Genomic DNA, 11398 nt, shown 5'->3' with positions numbered 1-11398 from the left:
TTCAATGGCTTCAGACGAAGACAGAACAACTTTCCTCTTCCTGCCTAACAGGTCATTTGATTCCTATGTTCTCCTGTTAAGGCTGAAAGCTCATTCCCTTCTTTGAGATGTATCACTCTGTATGTAAAGCAATAGCAAAAGTGCTTGATGTGAATTTGCTGCAATTTAAGACTTGACACTCTCCCCTCTCCTCTCTGCAGCTCTGAGAAGACTGTGAAGAGACACAATGTTTGCTGGGGATTATTTTGGTGGCCCACATCACTTGACCCATAGAAAAGTCAACTGAATGGCTATTGAAACTGTGAGGAGAGGATACATTATTCTGCTTTATGTTTTAATTCTGAGTTAATTCTAACATTTCATTGGGAATTTGCAAGGCGCTGAAAAGATCTCGCTTCTTTTGATTTGTCACAGCATACTGGTTTTTCCTTTACTTTTTACTGAATAACAGAGAAATTTAGGTAACGTTATTGGTGTATTTGTTAAACCAATCCAAAATTAATTTGCCCTCCATAAGCCAGTCCACATGAATGCTCATATTTCCCATGTTGCAGGCAGCCTGTATTCCCATGTTGCCTTTTTGTTGGTATCCAATCAAGTCTACTTTTGTGTTTTCTACATGAAAGAAAGTAAAAATTGTTATTGGCATTGGGCTGTATCAGGAAATCCCCAACCTCTTTAATATTCTTCTCATCAGGTTGTTGATTATAATCCAGTCGCTTTGGTCCTTCTAATGTTAATACAGCCTCACATCCGTTTCACAAAGATGCCTCTGTAACTAATTTCTGGCACTGTGTTCCAGACGTTATTTATGATAGAGAATTATATGCATATGTTGTGCCTGAGACAGCTGTTCTTGAATCTTAGTGTAAACATTCCAAAGAGATGAGATGCAAATAGGTATGTTCCAAGAACTTAAAGCCTTTTATTGCAGCTATGTTTCCCCCAAATAACTTATAGGAGCCTGGCAGGGTTCCTATAGATATTCCCTACCTAAGTGATTTGAATTAAATCAATATGCATTGGTACTTGATTAGTGTTATCTGCACAGTTAGATTCCTCCCTGACACACTCAAAGCATGGTTATATGCTCAGAAGTACATTAAAAATGGCTTATTGGTTCATTGTGTCTCAACAGCATTCAAATCAAATTTTTTCACTGTACAGGAGAAGAGAGGCATTTTTCTAAATGCCTGCTCTGTGAACTCAGCCTAAAATCACATTGGCTTCTTTCTGGTTCATGTAATGTTGCCAGTAACAATGTTTCTGCCCTCAGCCACTCTGTACAACTCCAGAGTCCTCACATTCAATCTTCAGTCACATCTGTGCAACCTCATTGACTACTAATAACACAAACCAAAGGAAGAGAAATGTGATGTATAATATATATGCCAAATTATTTCTGTTTTTCTCCAAAGTTTTCCAAGAGGCACTAGTGGCTCTTTAGATCACCATATAGAGCATATGCATTTACAGAGATTATATTTCTGCCTTCCAGGCCCTCTGGATTGGTAATGAAAGAATTGATATCTGACTCCTTTTGTTCCTTTAATTTATGACTGAAAGAGAAGGTTAAAATGCATCAGTTTAAAAGGACAGAATCAGATCCAAATTTTTAGGTTTGGTTAAAAATAATTTAACAAGTCCTAGTATTTATAGAATATTCTTGTCCTCTGAAATATATTTTTGTTTGGTAGGATGTAAACATTTAGAAACATTGTGTTAGAAAAGGGAACTGAGCAAAAACAAAAATGAAACTGACTAGTCTATTTCCATTTTCTGAGCTGAGTGAAATGTAAAAAAGTAAACCAAGAGCATAAATGGTGAAAAGTGCATTGTTTTGCAATGTATTTAATGTTTAATCATCTACAGTGTTATTAGTAACAAGTCATATGTAATAACTAAAAACATGACTAGCTTGACAGTGACCCTTTAAAGATGTTTTTTGTTTAGCACAACACTTTTGATGTGCAAAGGAAATTTGGTATATTGCCAGGACAAAATTACAGGAAACAGCTAGGAATTTATTGCTGAAAACCTTTTACAACAGCCACAATAAGACATTTTACTCTGAAAAGGGGCCACTGTACATGCCCAGCATATTTATTTTCTGTATACACCAGGAACCAAATAAGCAAAGGTGCCACCGTTGTGAGTTACTGGGTGAAAAGTGGGTTTTCCAAAGGAGTTCACATTCTCACAGAAAATGCACGAGAGTGAGGAGGCCATGCGATTTTGCACAAAGGGCACTGGCCTGGCCCTTAGGTGCTCTCCTACAGTGTGACCTTGAGCAAGTCACTTCATCTCTCAGTGCCTGTTTCCTGTCCCCCCCTTTGCTGGCTTGTCTATTTCGATTTTAAGCTCTTTGTTTCGTAATAGGTATTTGTTCCTGGCGTAGCAAAATGGGGCCCTGCGCTCGATTGCAGGCCTCTAGGTTCTACTATAATACAAACAAATAATAACAGATCATAACTGGCCATTGAGAGCTTTTCATGTCCATCATGTTAATTTCTCATATACCTCCCGTGAAAACAAATATAGTTTTTTGGGGAAAAAAACTTGTCTGGAAAAAAACTGGAAGGCTCTAAGGATTTTTTTTGTTTCACGTGTCCTTTTCTAATATGAGAAAGAAGAAATAGAGCAAAGAGGAGAAACTATATTCCCACGTTTGCTATCTTCTCAATCTTTCTTTTCTTTCCCTGGTTTAAAGCTTGCCTATTTTGTGCTCCTTCTCTTACAGTATTGCTGAACAGAATCCAAAATAGAGGCTGAGGTATTTATAGAATAAGCCCTTCCCAGAGGGGCAGAGCAGAGTTAGAGGCCCTATATATATAGCTCTGCTATATCTACTTTAGGAGGAAAGACAACAGTTGGGGGAAAAGTTCAGGGTGCTTGTACAGAGCTGGTTCACTTTATGTACATCGTTTGTTTTGTTTAAATTCTTCACTTGTATTCAAGAATCATGTTTTATAATAGAATTGCAAAATATTGTGCATTGCATCACAAAATGTGGAATAGAAAATAATAAATTAAATCTTGCACTTTTGGTTAAACTGCACAAGGTGGGAGTATTTGATACAGAAAGAAAGCCAAACGTTGCTTTTATATTATGAATTTTAACTCCATAATTCTTTCAGAATGATGTCTATATGGCTTTCACAAATTGCTTCCTACAATGATGTATTAAGGCCTGAATTAGCACCCTTATTTGGGACTGTTTCTAGAGTTAAGAACTGTTCAACATCAGAGGGGTAAAATTAGGATCCTTAGCAATTAAAACATTTATTTTTTGATAATAGAAATGGTTGTGTGGATGACATATATATAATATCTTACTTCTACACATACCTTCCATCCCAGAGTTCTTAGGAATCATAGTATCCACCACTGAAATGCAGCCATCTCTGGGGTGGAACATAGCAGCCGTTTATCCTCATACAGCAATTATTATATCATTTTATTTATGTTACAATAGAGGCCACAATGTATATGTCTCCTCAATACGTAATCTCCATCAAGGGTCCCTTCATCGTCATGCCATGCTGGGGCATTGGGGTCAGTGCTTACTCAACAGGAATAGTGCCCTCTCCTGAATTACACAAACTCCTCCCGGCAGTCCAGTTTCCTCAACCCTTTGGGGCCCTGAGGATAGCGCTAATTTGGAGGGTGGGATGCCCCCTACTGGATCACCCACAGTTCTGCCTACATCACCAAAGGGTTCACTAGAAGTCCCTCATTCAACCACAGAGACAGCTCAGTGTTGTTTACTTGGGGAGATCTAATGGGATCACAGCGTGAGGTGCTAGGAGGCAGCGCTTGACACTTTTTGCCAAGTATCTATTATAGACATCAGCAGTTCATGCCTTACTCACTTTTTTTTTTTTTACAAGCTTGGATGAATTGCCATAAATTAAACCCTTCCAGTCTTGGGCAGTATATTGAGATCTTCTTTCAGTGCCACGATTGCCTTTATTTATAGCGTTATTTTGCTCACTTCAGTTTAGCTGTGCTACAAGCAGATGGAAAAAGCAGAACCCGCTTTTTATAGGAACGTCAGCATTGATAATTAATTTCAACCGCTTGGCTCAGGGGTGAGGATTTTCCAACACAAGCCTATTGACAGACATGCTGCCTGCTGCTGATGCCAAGGGGAAGTTAATACAGCCTCAGGTTTTAAATCCAGAGTGGAAGGGAGTATAAAGAATCAGATGATACAGTCAATTAATAAGCACTTGCTTCCACTCTGATAAGGCAATTTCACTTTATATCAGATGCCAGAAAGCCTTATTAAACGATATAGTGTGCTCTCAGTTATATTACTGTAACAGTGCTTTTTTTTCTCTTATAACATTCTTTCTTTTGGCAATCTCTTTGTGATTCTTTTTGTGAATACAGGAAACTTTATTTTAGGGCTCAAAGAATCATACTGGAAATAAAGATGCAATCTAGCAGAGAGTGGTTTGGGTTCGGAGACTTGGCTTTTAAACTGAAGACCAGTTTGCATTATTCTGGGGTCAGTTTATTTTCTCCTTGGTGTGCGTAGCTCTCATTAATTATTATTATTTATGTTGCAATAATGCCTGAAATGTGCTCAGTATCTTCCAAACATATAGGAAGAGACATTAAGGTTGTTACTTCCACCAAATTAAAAGCCCTTATTTTTAATTTGATCTGCTGATTTTTCATATTTTCAATAACTTTCTTCATCAGGTTAATGTTTTTACCTGAATATAAACAAAAATTGCCAAAAAATATTTAAAAAGGGAAAATAAAACCATGTTTCTTTCACAGGAGGGGAGGGGATGATATCCCAGATATTTGGAGTTTGGGAAAGGGTTTAGTGTGAAACCACACACAGGTGTTTTAGAAATTCATGTAATAGTAGTAGTTATAAATTTGACACTTGGGGTGGGAGGGGAAAGAAAAGTCAAATCATAACTAATTTCTTAAGACCAGAACATAAATAATGCTAGGGAGAAGATAGCTGAGTCCATCTAAAAGTGGAAAACTTGAATTCCAGCTTCATTTCTTTAATGATCTCTTTAATTTAATCTCTTCCTGGCACAGATTGCAGACGAATCATGTCACAGAACAAGATCACAAGAACTTTTGTTTTTTGGAACTGGTTACATTTTTACTGCTGTTTTAAAAAATAATTTCTTGTCAACTTTATAATAAGCAAAACCCAGAAATGTTTGCCACAGCTCTACCGACACATTGAATAAAATCCTTCCATTCTTACTCAGGTAAAACAGCCTTTGGCATCAGAACGAGGGGTTCAGGAGCTGACCATCTAATATATTACATAGAGCCTCATGTTTCTTGATAGTGTGTTGAGGGGAAGTTGACTATTCCAAATGCTCAGGACTGACTATAAGGAACAGATTCTCAAAAGTATTTAGATGCCTAACTCCCACTAAAATCAAGGCAGGCGTAAGGGCCTGATCCCAAGCCTGCTGAAGTCTATGGGAGTCTTTTTTCGGACTTCAATGGGCTTGGGTTGAAGCCCTAAATCCTTTCATATGAACAGCCAAAGAGAATTTTCCTTTTTAATTGATATCACTTAATTGATCAGCTTGAGCCTCTTAAGTTTGCTACATCCTTCATGTCCCATCCACTGGTGATTCAAGAGATGTCTTCTCTCTATCGCTGCTTCATTAGTTCTTTGGGGTCTCGTTCTGGCTCTCACTGAAGCCATCCCCCATCCTAGGAGCTGAATTTAACCCATTATTTTTCAAGATGAAAACCTGCCTGTTCTTTGTTTGTCTTACTTAACAATAGTTTCATTTCATCTTTCTGCTAATGCTACAAGGAGATCCAGAGAATCACTAAGAAGCAGCCAATCTCGTGCCAGATTTTCAGAAATGTTCAGCATCGCAGCTACCACTGAGAATGACGGCGAATCAGCTCCACACCCTCTACGACTGGGAGCTGCTGAGTGTTGCTGTATTATTTGTATTGCTTCTCAGCCCGCTCTCGCACAGTATGCGTATGCTGTTACACACTCCCTAGTAGGTGGCAGCAGAGTACAGTTAACGCAGATCAGTACGTGAACTTGATGTTTTTGATAGAGGAAGATGAACTTAATGGGAAAAGATCTCAGACAATCAATAGGGAAATGGGGCTCCAAACTTTAAGATAGAGAAGGAAGGGTGCAAAGGAATATGAGCAGCAAACAGGGCTGTCATGAATCCATTTCCCTCCCTCCCCCCCATTGATCCATGGGTCAGTGAATAGTGATGATTAGGATCCAAAAGCTGCCAGTAACAGGGAAGTCAGGATGGCATGTCTGGAGCCAGGGAGATGGTGGAGAGGAGCTGTGCCAGTGGATGGGAACTACAGAAAGGTCCAGAGTGCATCCAAAGTGGTTTCTGCCCCACGGCAGAGCCATTTTAGCGATTTGGGGGAGAGGGTTAGAATCCATCTATATACAAAATAACTGACAAAGTACAAGTAACAGATCAACGTCTTCCCAAGCCTTTCATGTAGCACCTATCAAATCCCTGCTTCAGAGCTGCATTAGAAGTGCCTACAAGGAGAGGGTCATACACAACCTCCAGGACTAGAAAATGTCTGGAGGAGAACCTAGCTGTCCACTAGGCCATCCAGCTTTACAAAGCATAGGGCTGCTAATTAGGAGATTTAGGTTCTATTCCCATCACGGCCACTGACTTGCTGTGTGACCCTGGGCAAATCACTTTCCCTCTCTTTGCTTCAGTTTTGCCATCTGTAGAATGGGGCTCACACAGCTGATCTAACATTAATATGAGCGTTTGTTCATAGACTCGCTGTTTGCACAATCTGTAGGTATAGAAGGCTATTTTTTGTTATTGGGATCAATAAACAGATCAGCAGCAGTTGTCTGAGCTAGCCATCTGCCTACACGGAAATTTACGTACAGCAGAACTTCAGAGTTACAAGAAACAGAGTTACTAACTGACCAGTCAACCACAACCTCTTTTGGAATCAAAAGTATGCAATCAGGCGGCAGCAGAGACAAAAAAAAAAAAAAAAAAAGGGAAGCAAATATAGTACAGTGCTGTGTTAAAAGTGAACTGCTAAAAGAAATTGACAAGATAAGGGAATTATTTCTGTGCTTGTTTCGTTTAAATTAAGATGGTTACAAGCAGCAGTTTTCTTCTACATAATAAAGTTTCAAAGCTGTATTAAGTGAACAGTCAGTTGTAAACTTTTGAAAGAAAAACAGTAGTTTTGTTCAGCATTATGAACATTTCAGAATTACGAAGAACCTCCGTTCCCCAGTGTTCATAACTCTGAGGTTCTACTGTACAGGTGCATCGATATTTCACATGCTGGTCATGTCCTTTCCCCCCTTAAAAATCAGGGAAATGAAGCCTGAATGATTCTTTCCTACGAGACTCCTTCTGCTTGGAGAAGGCTGAGAAGAAAACCCTTGCCAAGCAAATCAATTCCCTGCATTTGGGACAGGTTTTAAATCTCTCTCGCTACAGTTCTTCTAATGGCCTGAAAGAGAGTGAGTCAGAGCACTAGACCCACAGAGGAAATGGGTATAGGAAAAAAAAGCCTCTTACATACTTTCCACCAAGAGAACATGAAAAGCAATGAGAGAGTGGGGAAGACTAAGACTAACACAAACTTCTACCCAGGGGAATATTAGACAGAGCCAGAGGGCAAGTCAAACTAGGGAAGAAAGTAGCAGTCACCAGTGCACAGCTGCACAAGATACATGGGAAGTCCCTAGAACATCTCCAGCCTGACATCCAAACACAAGCAGGTGAGTGGATTTCATTCACTAACCAGAAAGAATATCTTTCATGCAAGGTTCTTTTGCTCCTTCCCACCATAAAGCAAGCCATATCTGAAAGCTCAGCGATGTTGAGACACACAAGGTCTGGCAGAATTTTGCTGAGGGTTGTGAGAGGTGTATTATCATTTGGGGAGGGGGTGGAATTTACCTTAGATTGTCTGATGGGCTCCTTTTCCTGTATTATTTAGGATACACAGCAATGCAAAGAAACATTTGGGGTAGGAAAAACAGGAGTCCTGTAGCACTTTAAAGACTAACAAATTTTGGAGAAAGCGCTCAGTGTTCTGTAGGCACCACACAAAATGCATAGTGAAGTTGTCATTCTATTATAATGGTAGTTATTTTTTAATGGATTTAGAAACATTTTGGGACTGGTATCTATATTGTGAGTACATCACAAAGATACTGTGGCCTTACTTTTGCTTTTCTGATTTTCAGTACAACTTCCAATCTCTGAATGATGTGGGAGGAACACTGAATATGTTCAGATCACTGATGTTTCTGATAATCAAGGGAATTTTCAGTGTAATGAATAGATGTCAAAGGATGTAACCTTGATTTGGATAATATGGGTTTTTGCCACAGAGGTTTGGATAATCAAGGCTGTGCTATATTTGTGGGAAGAAGCTGTTCTTTTTCTAGAAACTAGAATTTAACTATAAGATTTAGGAAGTTATTGTTAATCTTGCCGCCAACGCCGAGCCAGACATGCCACAATTTATCTAGTGGCACGACTTCTCTCTCCAGAGCAGAGCATGTTGCCAGGTTCAATATTGGTCTATGTGGTAGTTAATGTTGCTCTGTTGCATGTTTAATGTTTCCATTAGAACAGCTGCAGTAAACAAGAATAGGGCAATTGGAGCATAAAATCCGTGGCACAGTGGGATGCTTGCTGCAAAATTCAGATCTGGTTTTTCTACCAAAAGTCCAGGAGTTCTTGGGTCCAGAGTGCATAGGCCTGGCTTGCTCCCTGGTTAAACACCCAGGGTATTTCTAAGGTGTTCAATTCAAAGCTTTTGATTTGAAACCATCTCTAGACTTAAGTGTATTCTCACCTAGTGTATACAGGTCCCTTCACTCCACTGCGTGACTCCTGGGAAACCACAAGGTAAAGTGTTAAAGATACCACCACTTCCGTGTACTGGAGGCCATTTCCCAAATATAAACATTGAACCTAGCCTTGCTGCCACTGATATCAAATGGCAAAACTCTCACTGACTTCAGTGGGGGCAGGATCAAGCCCATTAAACAGATTTTATTGGACATCGGAGCATTTATTCAGAGTTAGTTCGGTGACTAATCTCCGGAGATGTAGGCAGCATCCTCTCAAATTGCCTTTTACCCTATATCCCTGCCATAAGCTGTCTCATTAATCGAGTAGCAGAATCACTGTTCTTACTCCAGTACAGGGCTCTGGGATCCAGCCATCCCTTAGCTTGTGAGGATTCAAGATGCTGGAGGAATTTGTGCTGCCAAACAATATTAAGGTATTGATAGTTATATCTGTACTGGAGACTGACAGGGTCTGCCGAAGAGGATGTGAGTGAGGCTATGTCTACACTACCACTTATGTGGGTATTAAGTTATGTTACTCAGGGGTGTGAATAAGCCGCCCCTCTGATCAACATAAGTTACACTGACTTATGCACTGGTGTGGACAGCGCTATGTCAGTGGAAGAGCTTCTCCTGCCACTCGTTGGGGTGGATTAATTAAACTGCACCACTGTAAGCTCCCTAGTGTAGCCATAGGGCTCCTCCTACACAGATGCTTAAGTGATGCTTAAGGGAGCTAGCCACAGCAATACTAATGGGGAAAAAATGATTTCTCAAACAGAAAATTTTAAGGGAGAAAAATCAATCACAAGAGTCGCTTGGCTGGCTCCTTCCTTGCATGTGGATTTCCTTTCCCTTTTATCATAGCCCTCTTACCGCTTTTCATATCAGACTGAAATTTTTCACTCTTATCTTTAACACCCAGGACATCTCTGCCTACCTAGGTTCTAATCCCAGCTCTGCCATTAACTTACCTCAGTTTCCCCGTCTAACATGAGAATAATTGTATTTTTCCACCTGTGTAAAGTGCTTTGAGATCCATGGGTGAAAAACTCATATATATGTCATAATAAATAATAATGAATATAATTACATCTTCTCTGTAATTGACTCTTTCCCCCGAGAATCTGCCAATTCATCTCCCTCTGCCTATTCTCTATTTTCCTCCGTCCCATAGTGTCTCTGTTCCTTTTCACACATCGTTGAACACTTACTGTGTCTGTGCACCTTCCATGAAACCTGTCTGCTGCCTGTGGCACTGTTTCAGCAGCGATTGTGCTCACAGACAACTGTGATGTGAAGAAGAATGCTGAGCAATTATCTTGCTATTTTTGAAAGGGTCTCAGTCAGCTTTTTCAATGGGCAAACATCTGATTTCCTTCAGAGCCACCTGTCCTCGAAGATTCCCTTAGGAACTAACAAGAGGGGACATATTTGTCTTGTGAATGAATGATTTGTGCCCCATTCTGGTTATTGTGCAAAATGTTCTGCACATGGCAGACTGCACAAGCTGATTTGTGATAAGGGTTCACTGCTTAATTCAGAAGGTTTGAAGATAACACTTCGGCCCCTGATCCTTTACTAACTTAACTTGATGCATGGGAACATTCCTGTTGAAGGGCTTAATGTTACATACATGCATAGTGCATACGACTTTGCAGGGTCAGGCCTTTGCTTTCACATTCATCGGTCTGTCTATTAGTGCAGCTGCATTAATACTTTCCCCAGAATTTTACTGGGCCCGTTTGATATAACAATTTTCTTTACTTGTATTTTGGATATGTAACAGGTGCTTGGAAAAGATACATATCTGCAGCAAGAGCGGATTCCTTTCTGTTCAAAAGGTATAGGTTCATTTCTAGTCCTGCATTGGAGCTGGGAAAATCTAATGCAAATCAAACCTCAGAGGGTGATACGATATGTTAATGATAACTTGGCACCCAAGCCGGCAGTCTTGGAACTCATTGGGAGTTTTGCCATTAATCTCAATAAGAGCAGGATCAAGCCCCAATGTTTGCACAGTAAATATCTCTAGACATGTGCTGAGGCAGGGAAGTAACGGCCTTCTGCTGTAGGAACCACTGCTAGAGTGGATCAGCATTTATGTTTTACCCTTTATTAAAGGTACTGTTTTCCTTTCACTCCAGCTCACCATCTCCGTTTGTTACTAGGTTCTTGGGGTTATTTTATAGCAGAGATAGTCCTGATACACAGAGTTCAGAATGGGCTCAACTTTCCCAGACTATGGAGTGTGTTTGGATCTGAGAGCTTTGTTCTTGGTCCATCTTTATGTTTTAGCTTTAGCTAATCCCAAAACGTGACCGTCTTTATTCTTCCTTTCCTAGTCCTGTGAATATCTGTAGCCAAATCCTGAGTTCCTGGCTCAGGTTTCATGGAGGGATCAGCACGTGGCATTAGAAACCACCTGAGTCCTATATAAGCCCTACTGGATTTTGTTGCATAGGTCTGGTGCTGTGCCTCTGGCAAGTGCGAATTTCACCCTGAGTTTCATCTGAATTTCATCTCCTCCTTCTGCACCTCTGCACTTGACAGCTC

This window comes from Emydura macquarii, unplaced genomic scaffold, assembly GCF_026122565.2.
Source record: "Emydura macquarii macquarii isolate MOO-44397 ecotype Brisbane River unplaced genomic scaffold, CSIRO-AGI_Emac_v2 contig_3348, whole genome shotgun sequence".
NCBI lineage: Eukaryota > Metazoa > Chordata > Testudines > Chelidae > Emydura > Emydura macquarii.
The sequence above is the reverse complement of the archived record's forward strand: the minus strand, read 5'-3'. Positions refer to the sequence as shown.